Source organism: Marmota marmota, unplaced genomic scaffold (genome assembly GCF_001458135.2).
Source record: "Marmota marmota marmota unplaced genomic scaffold, marMar, whole genome shotgun sequence".
NCBI lineage: Eukaryota > Metazoa > Chordata > Mammalia > Rodentia > Sciuridae > Marmota > Marmota marmota.
The window spans coordinates 23,726,973-23,745,053 of NW_026000108.1; the positions used below are offsets into that span (position 1 = coordinate 23,726,973).

The 18,081-nt window shown below is 32.5% G+C and overlaps 1 protein-coding gene across 1 annotated transcript in view; it reads left to right on the forward strand.

The window, feature by feature from the left end:
• The window catches only part of Pcdh7 (protocadherin 7), a 394,354-nt gene that overhangs the window by 249,416 nt on the left and 126,857 nt on the right, over positions 1–18,081 (forward strand). The window lies entirely within an intron of this gene.

Below are 18,081 nucleotides of genomic sequence, written 5' to 3' on the forward strand. Positions count from 1 at the left end.
CTTCCTTCCTTCCTTCCTTCCTTCCTTCCTTCCTTCCTTCTTCCTTCCTTTGTTTCTTCTTCTTCTTCTTCTTTGTTTTTCCCCCCAGGACATTACTTAAGAATCTACCTTGTGTAAACTTTATTAAGGAGGTATTATATAGACTTGGGCAAAGCAATCATATAATCCACCAGTCTTGTTATAGTTGATGAATGCTATTGTGATTATAATAATCATTAATGTTTTTAAAAATAAAGATGCCAATGATATTCATCTTTATCCTTGAAACCATTTTCAAGGGATAAAAATGGGCACAGCATCTTGTGGGCCCTCTTCTATTTGAAGACTTCACAATCTAAAACCCTGTCTCATTCAACCTCTCATTTAAAAAATGAGAACTCTTGAATAAGTCTTTTATGCAAACTGTTAATAATAATAACCCCATGTGTCTTAGTCAGCTTTTTCACTGCTGTGACTAAAGGATCCAGCAAGAACAATTTTAAGGAGCAAATGTTTATTTAGGGCTCACAATTTCTGAGGTCTCAGTTCATAGACAGTTGGCTCCATTCCTTAGAGATCAAGGTGAGGCAGAACATTATGGTAGAAGAGTGTGGCAGAGGAAGGCAGCTCACATTATGATCAGGCAGCCAAGAGACTACACTAGCAAGATGCAAAATATATACCCCAAAGGCAAGCTCCCAGGGGCCCATGTCCTCTAGCCACACCCTTGCCTGAGGCCTTCAGTCACCACCCAGTTAATCCCATCAGGGGATTAATTATCTGATTGGGTTAAGCATCTCATAACCCAATCATTACTCCTGTAACATTTCTTGCATTGTCTCACACATGAGATTTTGGGGAACACCTCACAAGCAAAGGTTAAATGTTTTCAATATTGCATTTGAAATAGACATCAAGGAATAAAACTGATTCTTGTGGACATTCTGTGTTCTTTTGCTAACTCCAGATTACTTATCTTGACTTCTTATGTTTTTTAACTTCCTCCTTCACTGAATACACTTAAAATATTGTTAAGGATTAAGATTTTATCTATATCATATATATATGTAATTTACATATAACTAATATAATAGAATATATCATGTTTGTAAAATATAAAAAACGAACACAAATTTTCTTTATTAGTGAATTTTTAGTAAATATTTATACAAAGATTTCATGCAATTATTAGTCATGGAGCTCTCTTTAAAACTGTTCCTGTGTGCTGGTTAGAGCCCTGGCTTTGGAGTCAAACATACAGGGAATCAAATATTAGTTCTGTGACTAGCTGATTGACCTTGGGCAAATAACTAAGCCTTGCAAGGCATTCATTTTCTTAAAAATAAATAGGGCCAATAATTTTTCTTAGCACATGAGCTAGTAAAATGGAGCATGGAGCATCATTTTGCATGGCTATTAATGTTTACTTAGCAGATGTCAGCATATCAGCCAGTCTTTTTTATTCTTTATATTTCAAAGGGGTCAGTTGAGTGCATCATATTCTCAAAAGGAATATTTTGCATTGTTTCGTTTTGTTGTGCACAACAATGGATAATTCCAAACACAACTGAATATTAACAGCATCCATGGATTTTAATATTTCTTCCTGCACTGGCCACACAAAAAGACTTGGGGTGATCTTAACAGGATACCTCTGTTTAACAATTCTTTACAGTTTTGGGGAAAAGTTAATATATTTAAGCTATGAAGTATCATCCAAAGAAAGGAAAATAATGCATGTAATCTTGCTTCCTTTTGGGCTTCTTCTTTTTACATTTTAAGGCAAAATTTCCAAGTCATGAAACCATTAACTTTCAGATGGGGTTAATTATTTACCGCAGCCAAACTTAGGGAGTAGCCCTTGTAATTTTAGAGGCCACCATTTGTGTTCTTGTAGATCATTTACGTCAAAGAAGGATTTTACACTACCAAGTGGGATGTGAAGAAAGAAAAAAAAAAAAAGATTGACTTCAAATATATGTAACAAGCTGTGTTACTCCCTGCCCCCAACCATTATTATTAACATCAGTGTCCACTGGGGGAAATTTTCCTACTATTTTTCAACAAATAACTTCCAGACATGAAACAGCCACTCAGAACTACCAAAAATGACAGTCTGATTATTCAAACACTAGTTTTTGCACTTCTCATGTGCAGTGTCTTAAGGGGATAGATAGATACTGTACTTGGCAATTTTTAAAGTAAATTTAAGAAATAAGGTATTCAGATAAATTCAAATTGTGTTATTATGCATGGTCTTTGAAAGGTGAGTCACAGTATCCCATGAATCTAATGCATCCATAACCCAGACTGAATTAAAGTTTATGGAGAAGGGATCATCAAAGTCACAAGATACTTTGACACGGATAATGATGGTACATATAGCATGCATTAAACATGTTACTTCCTTAATTATAGGGAAAATCTGTCTCTAATGTAAGTATTAGGTAATTGTGAAAAAACCAGCATTGTCATATCTGAGCATTAGATTCACTGTCTCTTTAAGTTTTGATACTGTCTTACAAGAAAAACCGAATTAGGACAAGAAAAATATTTAATTTCATTTTTATTATTGTTTTATAGGCAGGACATTATTTTAAAAGTTTTGAAAAAACACCTTCCATTTAAATTTTTAGCTAAATAGTGATGATTTTTTTTAAAAAAGGCTTAGGGTTGGAATATTTAATTAAACACTAAAAGACTGGGATAAATGTTTTTTAAAAAACTGCAATTTCATAAATGTTTAGAATAGGGTGCTTTTATTGAGGGTGTATGTTCTCGGTTTACAATATCCCCAAGATATTTATGGTCTGGAAACTGGAAAATAAAAAGGAAAGCTAGGTTGTCAATTATTTGAATAGAAAGCATACATGTTTGAATTGCATGTATACTAAATTGCCTAGTATTGGTAGAGTTATCTGAAATGCTAAAGAAAAGTTCTATCTAGAAAAGCAAGCCTGATTGGGGGTGGTGGTGGGAGGATGTTCTCCTGCTTGTTTAGGTTGGAATAAAAATCTCTCAGAAGGATTATGGATTCTCAAAATCTACAATTGCTTATTATCTTTTTTAATTGCGTATAGTATTTCCTTAGGGAAAAAAAATTGCATTCTTGCCTTTATTATATTATGCCAAATTAAAACATTTGGACAGTTATAGAATTTAATTGGCCATGGGACATGATGACCTGAAGTCTCTGTGTTCTCAACAGTCATCTCTGGATCTTTCAGGTCAGTGTCACTGAATAGACAACACTACCCATGACAGATTTGTGACATAATGCTGTGGTATGAATAAGCAGCCATTGAAAAGCAGATGAAGAGAAGCAGATTTGTTTTCATTTGTCTTTATTTTGTACCACCCAAATTTGATTCTTAGCTTTCAAGAGTCAAAACCAAATAGAAAAATAGAAATTTATATTTGGAAAGATAGTAGATGACAAAATCATATTTGTATAAAACGAGATCAGCTTTCTAACATCCCCACCTAAAGGCATGAGAGAGATGAATACCATGAATTCTATGTAGTTATTTGAAAATAATTTATATGTGGAGTTGCTCCTAATAATGTTTAAATTTAATAACAAATGAGTTTATGTGTTCAAGTTTGTACTTTTTCTGCAATGTCTAAGTGGAAGACAAAGTATACTTTGAAAATGTTTAAGGAAATTGCTATCTTTATTAGAAATAGATAGGATAATAAAATTGTACTTTCAAAATCAGATAATTATACTCAAAACTATCACCAAAATTGGCCTGGCTTAGGAAGCTAAAATATTTCAATTTACAGATCTGTTCTATCTAATACAGCAACTAGCCAATTGGGACAAATGAACGATTGAAGTATGGCTAGTTCAAACTGACAAGTGCTGTGAGTATTAACAGACATACCAGATTTAAAGGATTTAGTATAGACAAAAAGAATGAAAAATATCTTATTAGTGATTTTATAATGATTACTTATTGCTGTAATAATATTTAGCATATATAGGTTTGAATAGCATTCATATTAATGTCATTTTCACTTATTTGCTTTTGTAAAAACATGTATAGAAGGAGATTTTCTATTATCTTTGTTGCTGTCAGGTACAATTTTCATTTTATTTGTATTTCTCTTGGTCAGAATTGATGCTGACAGTGTTTCTCTTTATGCACCAAAGAAAAATTCTGGCCAGGCATGGTGGTGCATGCCTGTAATCCCAGAAATTTGAAAGGCTGAGGCAGGAGGATCACAAGTTCAAAGTCAGCCTCAGCAAATTAGTGAGGCCTTCAGCAATTTAGCAAGATCCTGTCTCAAATTTTAGAAAAATAAATAAATAAATGGAAAACATGGGAGATGTAGTTTAATGGTAAATCACTCCTGGGTTCAAGGTACAAGGGAAAAAAAGAATAGAAAAATTCTGCAACCTAAAAATAAACAATGAAGCAAGTGTATGTTGAATTTGTATTGCTATTGTAACAAATTTTACATAAACTTAAAATAATACTAATTTATTATCTTTTAATTCTGGAGTTTAGCAATACAAAGTGGATCCCACTGGGTTAAAATCAAGATGCCAGCAAGGCTGCATTCCTTTCCCAGGGTCCTAAGGAAGAATTCTTCTTGCTTTGTTCAGTTTCCTTTATTAACGGCCCTTTCTTCCTGGTATTCAAAGCAACATTTTATCAAATACTTCTAACATGGCAACTTCCCTGATTCTGTCTGTCTCTGCTTCCCTTTACACATATAGGGACCATATGGTTACATTAAATCCACCTAAACAAACCAGGGAAATCTTCCCATCTCAAGGTCAGATGATCTGCCTCTTTAATCCCAGTTTTGTCACATAATCTGATATACTCACAGGTTCTTGGGATTAGGGTGTGGACATCTTTAAGTTCTCATTATTTTGCCTAGTGCAATGTTTATACATATATTTACATTTAATACAATAGATAAATATATAAAAATCCGTCTATCATCTCTCTCTCTGTCATCTATCTTATGTTCTCTCCTTCATGAAAAACATCAATGTCTTTCTTCAGACTGTCTTCTGCCTTTCCTTTTTGGTACTGATTTTGTCATCATCTAAGACCTCTAAATATTTATTGTAGATATATATATATCTAAATATATATATTTAAAATTATATATATATATATATATATATATATATATATATATATATATTTATATATTTATATATATANAATCTTGAAAAGAATGTTCCGATTCTCCCAATCTTAATGGCCTGTTCTTTGAAAGACAATATTTGCTTTTTTGTTGTCTGCTCATGTCCTTTGTCTGTCTGCACCTGCCACCTTTGTGTTTCTTACAATTTGGTTCTGAGTGTATTTGTTTCTTCTGTTTGAAGAAATACTTCTAAGCTGGTCTGAATGGCCTCCTAGGAAGTTTCTAGCAATATTTAAATAGAGAGGCTTTTGACTGTCACAACCAGGAAAGGAAGGGAGCCACTGGTACCCAGTGAGCAGAGACCATGAATGCTATTGAATTTTCTACAGTACACAGATGTCCCCCACAGCACAAAGCCTTCCAGACCAGCATGGCAGCAGTGCCAAGGGTCAGTAAAGTTGTATTTTTTTAATTAATTAATTAATTTTTCCAGTATTGGGAATTGAACTCAGGGGTGCTCTACCATGGACCTACATTCCCAGGCCTTTTTATTTTTAATTTTGAGATAGGTTCTTGTTATATTGATGTGGCTGGCCTTAAACTTGGTCTCAGCCTCCAGACTCGCTGAGATTACCAAAAGCGCCACACCGTGCCTTATTTTAATATACACTGCACAGGCATCCCACACTGTTTCACCACATTTTTAGTGAGCATTGTAAAAATTTAATATAGTTTTTTCAGATGTTCTTGAATAATACTCTGATGCTAAATATGATTAAATCAGCAAAATAAATTCCTATTAATTGTGTAGCTAGTTTAGATGTTCTTAAATCACTGTATTTCTTTCAAAATTGGATGGCTGATCATTATGGAAAGCATAAAATTAAAGTAAAATCACTTGAGATCAATAAGCCAATTATAGATCATGCTTTTTACTGATTGTAACAAAAATTCTATTTTTGATGTTTTTATTAGTACATCATAGATAAAATGATATTGGGGTTAAATTTTGACCTAATTGTGCACACATGGAATACAGTTTGCTCCACTTCAGTCCCCAGTGCCTCTTCTTTCCCTCCCCCTCTCTCTTCCCCTTTAACCCTTTTTCGACTGTCCTCCTTTCATTTATTTATTGCACTTTTGATTGATGTTTAATAGACATGCATAAAGGTGAAATTCACTGTGGCGTGTTCATATAGGCACCCAGCACCTAGAATAATTTGATCATGTTTATTCCACAGTTTCTCCCTTTTCCCCTCCCTCCTTACTCGCCCTCAATTCATTTCCTCTACTCCGATGATCTCCCCTCTATTTTCATCGGATATATATATATATATATATATATATATATATATATATATATTTATATATTTATATATATATATATATATATATATATATATATATATATATATATATATTTAAAATTAGTAAACTCTAAACATAGAGATTTAGATACCATGAGTATTTTTAAAAGCTGAATACTTTTTTTTTCTTTTGTTTAGTATTGTTTTCTTTTTTTTTTCTGCTTTGCTCACACCAATGAAATGAAAATCATCACTGTTCTGGCAAGTTTGCATTATTTCCATGTAGAAGATTTTAATTGGAAATGTACCATATAAATACAGATAAAATAAATTTGAGGAATTAAAAATAAATTTATTTATAATTCTGTATACTTATGAAGCTCTCTACTCATTTTAGAAGTAATTATTGTAAAAACTTGTCTATTCAGTATTAGTAATAAGTTATGAGATGAAAGGAAAATACTATTTTCTGTAAAAATTTGTTCAGAGTAATTTCAACCCCAACTTGGATGCTTTTGTTAGATTCTGAAACCCTTAGTGATCTATTTCAGTAAATTTAGAATTTAGACTATATCTATATTATTTCAAAAATATTGATGTGGATAGTACTAAATTTCAAATATTCCTGCAACAGATAAAATCCTAAAACTTTGGATGTTAGAGACAGGTGGAATTTTGAGGCACTGATCAAGGCAAAATTGTATGTATTTTAATGCATGACAAACTACGCAAAATAATTGTCCACCGATTCAGATATGTGTGCCTCAGAAACATGTGCCTACACAAGTTATCTTTTCTAGATGCATGACTCTAATATTGAATACTTTCTTTAGCCTAGCTCTAAATGAGCATATTATGTTGGTGATAATATACGCTAAATGATACAATTGTATTCAAGACATTTTTAAGGAACACTTACTAAAGGAAAGTCAGTAGGCCAAATTATCAGATTTTTGTCCTAATTTTTACCAGGGAATGTGAGAAATAAATAATCATAAAAACCCAAATATATTTCAATTTTTTTTTTTTGCCTGGGTTTGGTGGCCCGTGCTTGTAATTAGTGACTTGGGGGGCTAGGACAAGAAGATTGCAAATTCAAAGCCAGCCTCAGCACCTTAGTGAGGCCTGAAGTAATTTAGCAAAACCCTGTCTCAAAAAAGAAAAGGATCGGGAATGTTGCCCAGTGGTTAAGCACCCTGAGTTCAATTCTCAGTACCACTCCCCAAATTAAAAAAAAAAGGATTTTTTTTCTTTTATTGGTGGTAGATTAGGCAAATAGAAATAAATCTCTAAAGGAACTAAAAGTGGTAAGTAAAATATAATGAGCAACTTAATAGAACCATTTTTAAGCAAAATAAGAGTCCAAAGTAGTAAATTATGAACTATTCTAGGGAAAGTTTGGACACATTCACAAAGAATATGACCTTTGCAATAGACTTTGAAAGTTAAATGGTATTTGGCCACACTCAGAATGAAGGGAGGGCTTCTTGTAAAGAAAACTGTCAAAGTAAACCAAAGCAGAGCAAATGAAAACTCTAGGTTGAGGTGATCCTGCTGATTTTCCAGCAGTGGTTTCCACTTAGACAATAGAGAGGTGTTAATTGAATAACTATCTGATTTGTGTTTTATCTACTAGAGTTGTACAGGATAAACAGGATGGGGGCAGGGAGGAAATGACTGAAATATCCAGTTGGTGTTTTGGGTCGTTGTCTCTATATGCTGAGAACATGATTCAACCACTGTGGACAAAGGCAAAAAGAACCTAGTAGAAGAAATCTTCCAGAAATGTGGTCCCTGGATCAGTGTGCTGATGTTACCTGGCAACTTGCCAAAAACGCCAGTTGCTTGGAGGCATTGAAAGCCCTGAGCTGGGGTTGAGCAACCTATGATTCAATAAGAATCTGAGACACACTACTATTTGAACACAACTGCCTAGAGATGTATTTGCAGAGTAGAAATCCCTGAATTGAAGGATTGAATAGATTGGAAAATATGGACTAATTAAGAATAGCAAAATTATTTTGTAAACTACTAAGGAGACAGGCTATATAAGACAACAGTTAAATTAGGCTCAAAACAGTGATTTTGAAAATATGCAATTGGTAAGAAAAGCTGTTATTACAAACAAAATTATAGGTCTGGTGCCAAGCATTAGGAATTAGTCTTGATTTGACCAATTTTGGGGTTTCATTGAACCAGAAAGTCTGTTATTAATGCATTTGTAGTCTACCTCTACAGAGAAGAAGCGGGGACCATTAGAATATGTGATATAGCAGTAAACACCTTGGACTTTGGGGACAGAAGGCCCAAACCATAGCTATGTTACATCTATGATTCCACGTAGCTATGACCATTACTTGTGTTACCTTTGGTAACTTAGAGTTCTGCGTTTTTTATTTGATTTTTTTGTTTTTTGGTCTTATCTGCACCTGTCAGGACAATGGGAAAATCACCCATCTTTTGTTAACTTTTGTCAGGGAACAATGTAACAACAGCATCACAAGCATGTCATTACAATTATGCAATAACAACGTTGTCACTGGCAACAGAGAGCTTGTAATGTGTAGTAAATTCTTCCTTCTTGGCTAGTAGCTGATTACACAGCATTTTCTTTGAGTTATCCAAATATTTGGTGGAGAAACAATGAGTTTGAGGAAAAGAATGGAGGAAAAATAATATATATTTCTGAGGATATTTCCAGAGGAAGTCAAGACCAAATTGTTACCTAGAAACTCTTTTGAATAGAGCATTCCTAACATAGCTTCATATCCTTGAGTGTCTTGGAGAAAATTCTTGAGCAATGCATCTGAAAATATTTACTGAGGGTTTACTGAAAAAAAATGACTAAGGTTGTTTTGGAGAGATGTGGGACCAAAAGATATATTACATTTCAAATATAAAATAGCAATGTACTATAATGTTTTGCTATCAGCTACACCAATTAATGCAGATGATACTAATTAAAAGTAAATTTAGAGAGTGATTAGGTTCTCTCACCATTGTTAGGGAGAATTGATTCTTCTATAGATCTAATATGTTAAAGTAAGAAGTTAATGATTTATTGATGTATTTTAAAGCACCTAATTTAAACTATAATTCTGAGGAAAACATTTGTGTTAATACTGAATATTAAATGACAAACGTTTTCTCTTGGAAAAGGAATGGCACCATTTGTGTAACCCTAGAGCAACGCACATGTTGATGTTTCAAATAAATTATTGTGGGTAGCTGTATAATCTCAATTTTAGTTTTATAAAACTTATAATACAAGAATTCTATTGCACATGTGCTCATTTATATGGCAGTATACAGCTGCGTGTGGCATAATAACTTTATTGAACAAAATTATGTTCTGTACAACTTGCTGCAAAAATTTCACGGTCCCATCTGGACTAGCTTTGCAACTGAAAAGGCTGAAGTGGGCAGAGATTTTTACAAAATAACGGAAATCAGTGGTAAGTTTCTGCTGTCAGTTCTAACATTAAGAAGATGAGGTCAGTAGGTGTTCAAGCTAGAAGAATGACTTCATCATAGCCAACAGGCATATCTATTTTGAGATAGATTTGCTTGTCCCTCTAGGAAAGTATGTATAGGCAGATAGCTGGCTCACATCTGAATGTATTGGTCTGATAGGAATGAAGTTTATAAAATCTGATTTCTTAATCATAACAAGTCAGTTGAACTTTGAGCAGATTATATGACTTTGTCAACGTAGGGTTAAATGGCCTGTTGTTTTCTTTTTGGAAATTATTTCCCAAGATTGTAAATTTTGGGCAACACTGTGGAAAAGTTTTATGGAATGTTGTAAAGGGGAAATAGAGGAAGATTTAAGTAGGTAAGAGAAAGTGTGGACAGTGGGATGCAACCACTCAGTGCTTTCTTCTCATGTCTTTCCTTTGACTTTCCCGCCCATCCTCCCATTTATTGTCCTTGACTCTCTCATTCCTTCTTCCCATAAATTCATGGGAAACTGTGAATATAGAGAAAAAGAAACAGCACAAACTTTGTCTGTACAAAATCTAGCAAAACTGAATTCAATCCCCTGTGCCAGAAAAGAAATGAAAAGAAGAAAAAAAAAACTTTAGAACAAAAAAAATCGTGTATTGCCTCAAAATGTTCTTAAATCTGGTGAAATGGTGACAGAATGGAGATGGTATTATTATCTTTAATGTCATTTATTCATTATGCTATGATGGCATATTTTATATATTTTGTGATCCACATATACACACATATGCACAAATCTATAAAGATGATGAAACTTCAAAAACACATTAATTAGGTGGTAAAACAAGGACCTGGTAGAGTGGGCAAAACCATGTTGATAATAAAACATGTGTCAAATTAGTATTTATACTCACCATAAGCTCTTTCTTCATGGATTCTGGTCAAGACATGTTAGCTAAATATTAAACCATCTATAAAAAAAGTCCCTGGTAAAACAGAAAGCTCATGAAGTATCCCACAACTTGACTTATATACATTCATTAAAAAGGTATATTAGGCAAATTCAGGTAATACATTTGGATTCCAAAAACATAAAATGATAAGGCAAATGTGCATTGTGTGTATGAGTGCACAAATTTTCTTCAGAATATATTTTAAAACAGTGTTAATATGTTTTTTCATAATAAAGTGTTAAACTCATGCTTATATATACATAATTAATGAGAATTACAAGACCAGAGAAAATCAACATAGAGTTTCCCTAGAATATATGATAGCTTTCATTATATAGGACCTCAGAATTTGCTAATTATGTTTATGCTTATATATATATATATATATATATATATATATATATATATATATATACACACACACACACACACACACACACACACATATATATAAATACATATATCTGATGTTTTTGATGACCATACACATACACACACATATACACAGAAACACACATTCAAATAGATAATAACTCAGTTAACTTGTATTCACCCAGACAGTTCACACACACACACACACATACACACACATTTATCAGCATGAATATACATTTTAAAAGGAAATTTAAAACATGCCTACTACCAGAGTCTTTAAATGATCAGGTAAAGAAAGTGAGCCCAAACCTGATAATAAATTAGCTGTTTGGAACAATATCTTTGTTGTTATCTTTCTTGTTGGGAATAGTTAATGAATGAAGAGAAAATCCAATAATATGTTCATAGTTGATGTTGGAAAACAAAAATATTTACCCTTACTTCTATGATCAACATTGTAATTATTTTCTTAACAAGTATAACATTGAAGTCCAATTAAACAATTGTAAACAACAACAAAACAACAGAAGCATCATTTAGACTGTACTATTGAAACTAATTATAAACTCCTGGAAATAATGATCAAATATGCTGAACCAATGTAATAGAATAAAGCTTCTTTTAATATGTAAAGCAAACTGCTTTAGTATTATAAACAACTTCAATCAAAAAACTCATTCCCCTACCCCTATAAATTCTGTCAATCTTTCTTTTTTTTAACCTCACTGGGAATTATCAGCATGCTTATAAACACATGTATTTGATAATAATAAATTGAAAAATAGAGTGATTTTTATTTAACCAAAAGGCACAAAGAGAACAGGAATGCCCTGAGTCAAATTTTCTTATTCTGGGGCTATGTTAGCCTCTCCAAGGAATGAAATAATAAACATCCAGGCACCATGATTTCACCAACAGTACATGTTCACACAGTTCCAAACTAGACACATCATTCCTATTTGAAACACTGTGCATGATTTAATAATACTTAATAGCCCAGTAGTTTCACTGTGCTATTCAAAGTGCTCCCGTATATTTAATGTAGACTGGTTTTTAAAGTAAATTGGCATAAATAATCTTGATAGCATTATAGGCCCTACTTAGATGACTCTTGGGTATAAAGGGCAAGATTTTTTGCAATGATGCTAACAAAATTAGTTTCTGATGCATGACTTGAGTAGAAATAGAGATAAAATCCAATAAAACTAGAAAATACATCATGTAAGCCAATAAAAAAATTCACCCAAGTAGAATATTTCTTTAAATGAAGCCATGCTTTAGTAATTAATGCAAATTTTACAATAATTTTGGCATGAAATAATTACTCCTTGAGGTATTCTCAGCTTAACTTAATAGAAAAATCAAGCAGAGAATGATGCACGTGTCTGCTATATTGATTCTGTCTATAGTTATAGCCCCAAATATTTTGACATGAGCATTCCTGCAATATCTGAAGCTCTGTGCCATTTGTAATCATAATTCCCCTGCTGAGATCACAGCTCAGGTTGATGCCAGCCTGCTCCTATCTCCTCAAGGTCAGAAGAAAAGTAATTTATATACTTTAATTAGCCCAAACTTTAGCTTTGTGTAGATGACTTTGACTTAAACCTTAACATTTCCATAGATAGATGCATCCCTTTGAAAATAACAACTATTTTCACATTTTTTCATTAATGCAGTATTTTGAGAAGGCACAGTTGTTCTAAAAGAAATAGAATGAAGCTTATTTAAAATTTCTTACCAAAGCTTATTTTTTTTAAGCCTGTGGATCACCTACCAGCCTACTGCCATAAGTATATTTTTATTTAAGAGTGTTACTTTTGGATTCTTCTGGGCAGACTATCCAATAGAAAAAAAAATGCTTCTATTGAGCATGAATAAAGTGAATCATAAATAGTAGCATCTTACTAATAAATTTTCTGTCTAGAGGATCATCTGAAAGAAGTTTCTGCACTGTAAGTATTTCACTCCAGAAAATACTAAGTGATTTTTCTGTTAGCAATTGCATCTGCCCTCTTTTGGTACTTACCTTCATTTTTTCGTCACTCATGAAATAAATACCATTCTTAATTTTAACTAACATTGAGTGAACTAGGTTTTCCTTCTTTTTTTTTTTTTAATGAACCAGCATTATAGATTGCATAGGCAAAGTAAGTCTATTCTCAAAGCCTTCTGAGGCATGAACAGTGAATATGCAAATCACTTTCAAGTTTTAGAGAGAGGAGCTACCTTTTGATCCTTAGAGATATACTTCACAATGATTGTGACCATGATCCCTGTTCTATAATGGCTGGGGAAAATTTTCCCAGTCTACAAAATCAGGCACATTGGAGGCACACATTTAATTTCATTCTGCATGTAATTGATGGTTACATCCTCTAAGCTGGATTCACCTGAATTATAGAACAGGGAAAGAAGAACAAAAAGACAGCAAGAGTGAGAGAAATAAGGGCAGAACATTATCCTGAAAGATAATAGCAGGAAGAAACCATACAAACTTAGAATAACTCTTCAACAATGCAGGGCAATACATGCTTTATTAACGTTACCAAGAGGACTAGGCAATACTAAAATAAGGAGACAGATTAATAAGAACAGTAATGATAGCCTATATGTATTGAAGATTTAGTACATGCTAGAAACTCTTATTAACTTTCTCTTAATTATAAATTTCATGAGTACTCTCCAGTAGGAATTCTGTTATTCCCATTTTAAAGATAAGGATACATAAGTACAGAGTGATTAATTAACTTATCCAAAATCACAGAGTTGAAAGGCTAAAACAGTTAAAAATTAGGCAGTCTGGCTTCAAAAGCACACAAAATGACTTACTTAGTTTAAGATTAGTCAAAATAAAACAAACAAAATTCTAAAATATTTATTTGTAATTTTACTGTTATTCTTTTTCTGTAAAATTTGCACAAATGTGTGAGTTTAACTTCTTTTTCATAAAAGTATGCATAATCATATGCCTACAGCTTGCAGGTTTTCTTGAAATGAAATTGTTTTTTTTTTCTTTTAAAGTATATAGCAATGCATCAACTGTTCTGTAGATGTTAGTTGTTTTATGTGTTGTTTATTTTATTTTTTATGAGAAACTGAGTGTTTGATTGAGCTATTTCTAACGGGAAGGTTTGAGAAACTGAAAGTGACACTCCTTAGCATTTATTTTCTATGAGACTCTCCCTAGTCACAGATTTTTACAGGAAAAGTGATGCAAAGGAAGAAATGTACATAAATGGAGATGGAATCAGTGAAACAAATTTTGTTGGGGACTAAGTGTATGAAGAATGTTACTAGGGTGTCTCCACCCTTTCTTCAAAAAGGAAACCGAAGAACAGATGGAAAGCAAGAAACCAAGTTCAAAATAGGTTTCATGTGTGGGAAAAATATATATCAAATAGGGAAGCAATGGTTTATGAATGTTTTCCCTAGTAACCCATTCTGTTAGGATGTCAGCATCATGTGATTTCAAAAACATAATATTTTTTTCTCACTGTGTTTATTCACAATATTTTGTCAGAATCAGAAGAACTTTAACCACTTTACAAGTAAAAGTGGAAACACAGTAAGTCTATAATTTTTGTAAGATAAAACTAAGCAAATATGAGTAATGAAAACTATACTGACAATATGGCAACCATTGGCTGAGCATGGGTGATTTTATATATAAATTAATTAAGATTAAATAAAATTAAAACACCACTTGCTTAGTCACACTTAGCCATTTTTATTTTATTTTATTTTATTTTATTTCATAGCTCATTTGCAATATTGTGGGAAGTTCAGTTGAATGGTGTAGTTCAGATTCATGACTAACAGGTGAAGCTGGAATCTCATGTCCAAGATGGTTGGCCAGCTTCTTTACTTACTAGCGGTGCAGCTTTGGACAACTTCATATTTGAGCCTCATTTCTTTATTTGCCACCTGGGTTTGGTCATAGTACTCATGTTACATATTGTTATACAAATTAAATGAAAATATCTATAACACACTTACTATGTGACACAAACTGAGGGCTAAATAAATCATAGTAATCATTATGATGACTTGGGCATCTATTTAAGTACCCTGAAATATCAGTATAATTAAATATCATTATAAAAGGATCAATTGCACATCCTGAGATTCAGACAAACAATCTAATAGGTCCCTATAATATTTAATCACTTTTGCATTATTACTTCCATTTATTCATATACATTTAGTCCATTTTCAAAAGGGATTTGGGACTATTAAACATTTTTAAGCACAAGGCACAGAACTGAAAGCAGATAAAACCATGTGAAAGACTAGTGGTAAAAGGACTTTATTACAATTATAGAAAAACAAATCTGATACTAGTATCTATGACCAAAGGGACACATCTACTCAAGCATAACCTATTGATCTTTAATTAATAATCTTTAATGTTTACATTTTAAAAAAAAATTCTGGCCAAGATTCAAAATAGACATAAGTTTCAGAGTTGATTATATGTAAAATGTGAATTTAGCTTGTTTTTTCATGAGAAACAAAACCTCATATAATTATCGGGAAATGTTCTATTACACATACCTCTTTTAAAAGCCTACCATTGTTTATAGGAGAAAACAGATAAAATTAATAAATAAAACTACCTGAAAATCCCTTAGGGAGGCACTGATACGACTTCCTGGCATTGATGGGGACCTTTTTATTAAATTACAAACTGAATGACTTGGAAAATATTCAATCTTTCTGTCCTTGAATTTTCCATCCATAAATGGATATAACTGTAAATACTCCTGTGGGTTTGGTGAAAATAATAAATTAATAAGTAGAATGCATGATGCTTAATGAAACTGTAATATACATTGCTTCCAATATTGAACAAGAGCTTTGGAGTGTCTGGCTGTGATTTTGCAGACTTCTTCTAATTCCTCTCTTCCTCCTTTTCTCTCCTACAAATTTGCTATAGGATGTGTAAAAGTATCTTGTCAGTTTTCTTAATTATAAAGATCATCATAACATAAAATAATACTTTATGAGATTTTAATATAAATATAAGAATTTATGAAGTCCACCTTTAATTACCATGTATTTTCTAAAATTCTATGTAGTATGTTCATGTTTTATTATGAAATTTACTTTAGGTTATTGCTTTATGTTGTTTTTATCATTGTTATTTCTTTTTGTATGTTTGGGCACTCTCTGTGGCAATCATCTAAATAGTTTCCAAATTCAGGGGGATAAAAAAAGAGTGAGAATATATGCTAATGGAAATTACTTAGAGAAACTTGAGTAAATTTAGTAATTCTGTGCCATCTGTGGTAGGGAAATTAGTGCACTTAAAATGATTTAATAATTAAATATGTATTTATTAAATCATTTGTAATAGCTTTAGTGTATGACTTTAGGATTCAAAGGCAACTGCATCATTATTACCCTTGAAGCTTCATTGAACAGTGAGTTCCACAGTCAGCTATTTTACTGCCTGAACATGCTTTGCCCTGAAAGCCCATGGTAAAGAGGCAAAATAAAAGGTCAGTTTTAATCACTGCAGCATGATATGGAGAGGAGGGGAAAATGTCATGAAATGTTGACAATAAACAAAAACAGTAGGAATACTACCTGTAGGAAACAGCTGATGATATGGTATTAAGGCAGAAGGCAGACCCCCTGCACCACAGCTGGAGAATGGAGAAATTAGTCAAATTAATTATGAAAAATAAATGACACTAAATTCCAGAGAGGTGCTAACATTTTTTCACAGTACTACTATGTATTTTCCATTTTTAAGACTTACTTGTTAATTGTACTTTATTGTTGAGAATATAGTTCTCAGGTGATTAATTTAGGGGATAATATTGTGTCGGTAAAATATAGACATGTTTTAACCTGGTAAACTTGAACGATTTATGTTAAAAGTCATTCTTACAGATCATATCCAAAGATTTGTTTTCTAAATCGGTAAATTACCATTCATATATATTTTGTTTACTTTGTAGGTTAGGTGTTCTGAGTTATATGCTGAAAATGAAAGTACTACACTGTACAGTAGAAGGGGATCAGGGGGAGGGATAGGGGGAAGAAAGATAAGGATCGTGGGGCTGATAGGGAGTAAATTAAATTCCATGCACATATGGTTATGTCCAAATGAAATTAAAGGGCTTGGATTGGAGCTCAGTGTTAGAGCATTTGCCTAGTACATATGAGGCATTGGATTCGATCCTTAGCACCCCATGAAAAAATAAAATAAAACAAAGATTATTGTGTCCATCTATGACTAATAATATTTTTTTAAATGAACCTAACTATCATGTACAACTATAATGCACTACTGAAAGCTAAAAAACAGTACTACAGAAATGTTAGTGTTTCATTCCTGTCTTTCTTTTATTAATTTACAGGGTTTCTTTTAAAGAATAATGTGTAAAATAGCCCTTGAAGGTCCATTTTAAATTCTTGGTCCTATCTTCTCAAACCAAATCAACCAAGTTGCATTATTCTAACTCTGATATCCACAGACTGCCTGCCATGTGATTTTTGTCCACCTTTCTCTTTATTTTCTACAGTTCAGTAAAGTTTGTGCTAAGGAAAATCCCTTCAAAAAGTAATTTTAAGGAAAAAACTCCCCTTAAGCTAACATAGTTTTTATTACTTCTACTTTCAACTTCACTCTTCTTCTACTGTGTTCTTAAATTTGCAGACTTGGGTAATTTTAGATAAATCCCCTGACCATTCCCTACACTTGTCACACTTTTTATACCATAAAATAGTATACTAAATCACTGAACACCTACAGAACAGTTCAACCCAGGTGTTTCAATAATCAAAATAAAGAGAAATTTCAAAAGCATTGACATATTAGTGAGAGGCAATAAAAATGAATCCAATTTTCTGTAGCATTGGTTCTGTATAATTGAAATATAAAATAAAATTAACATTGA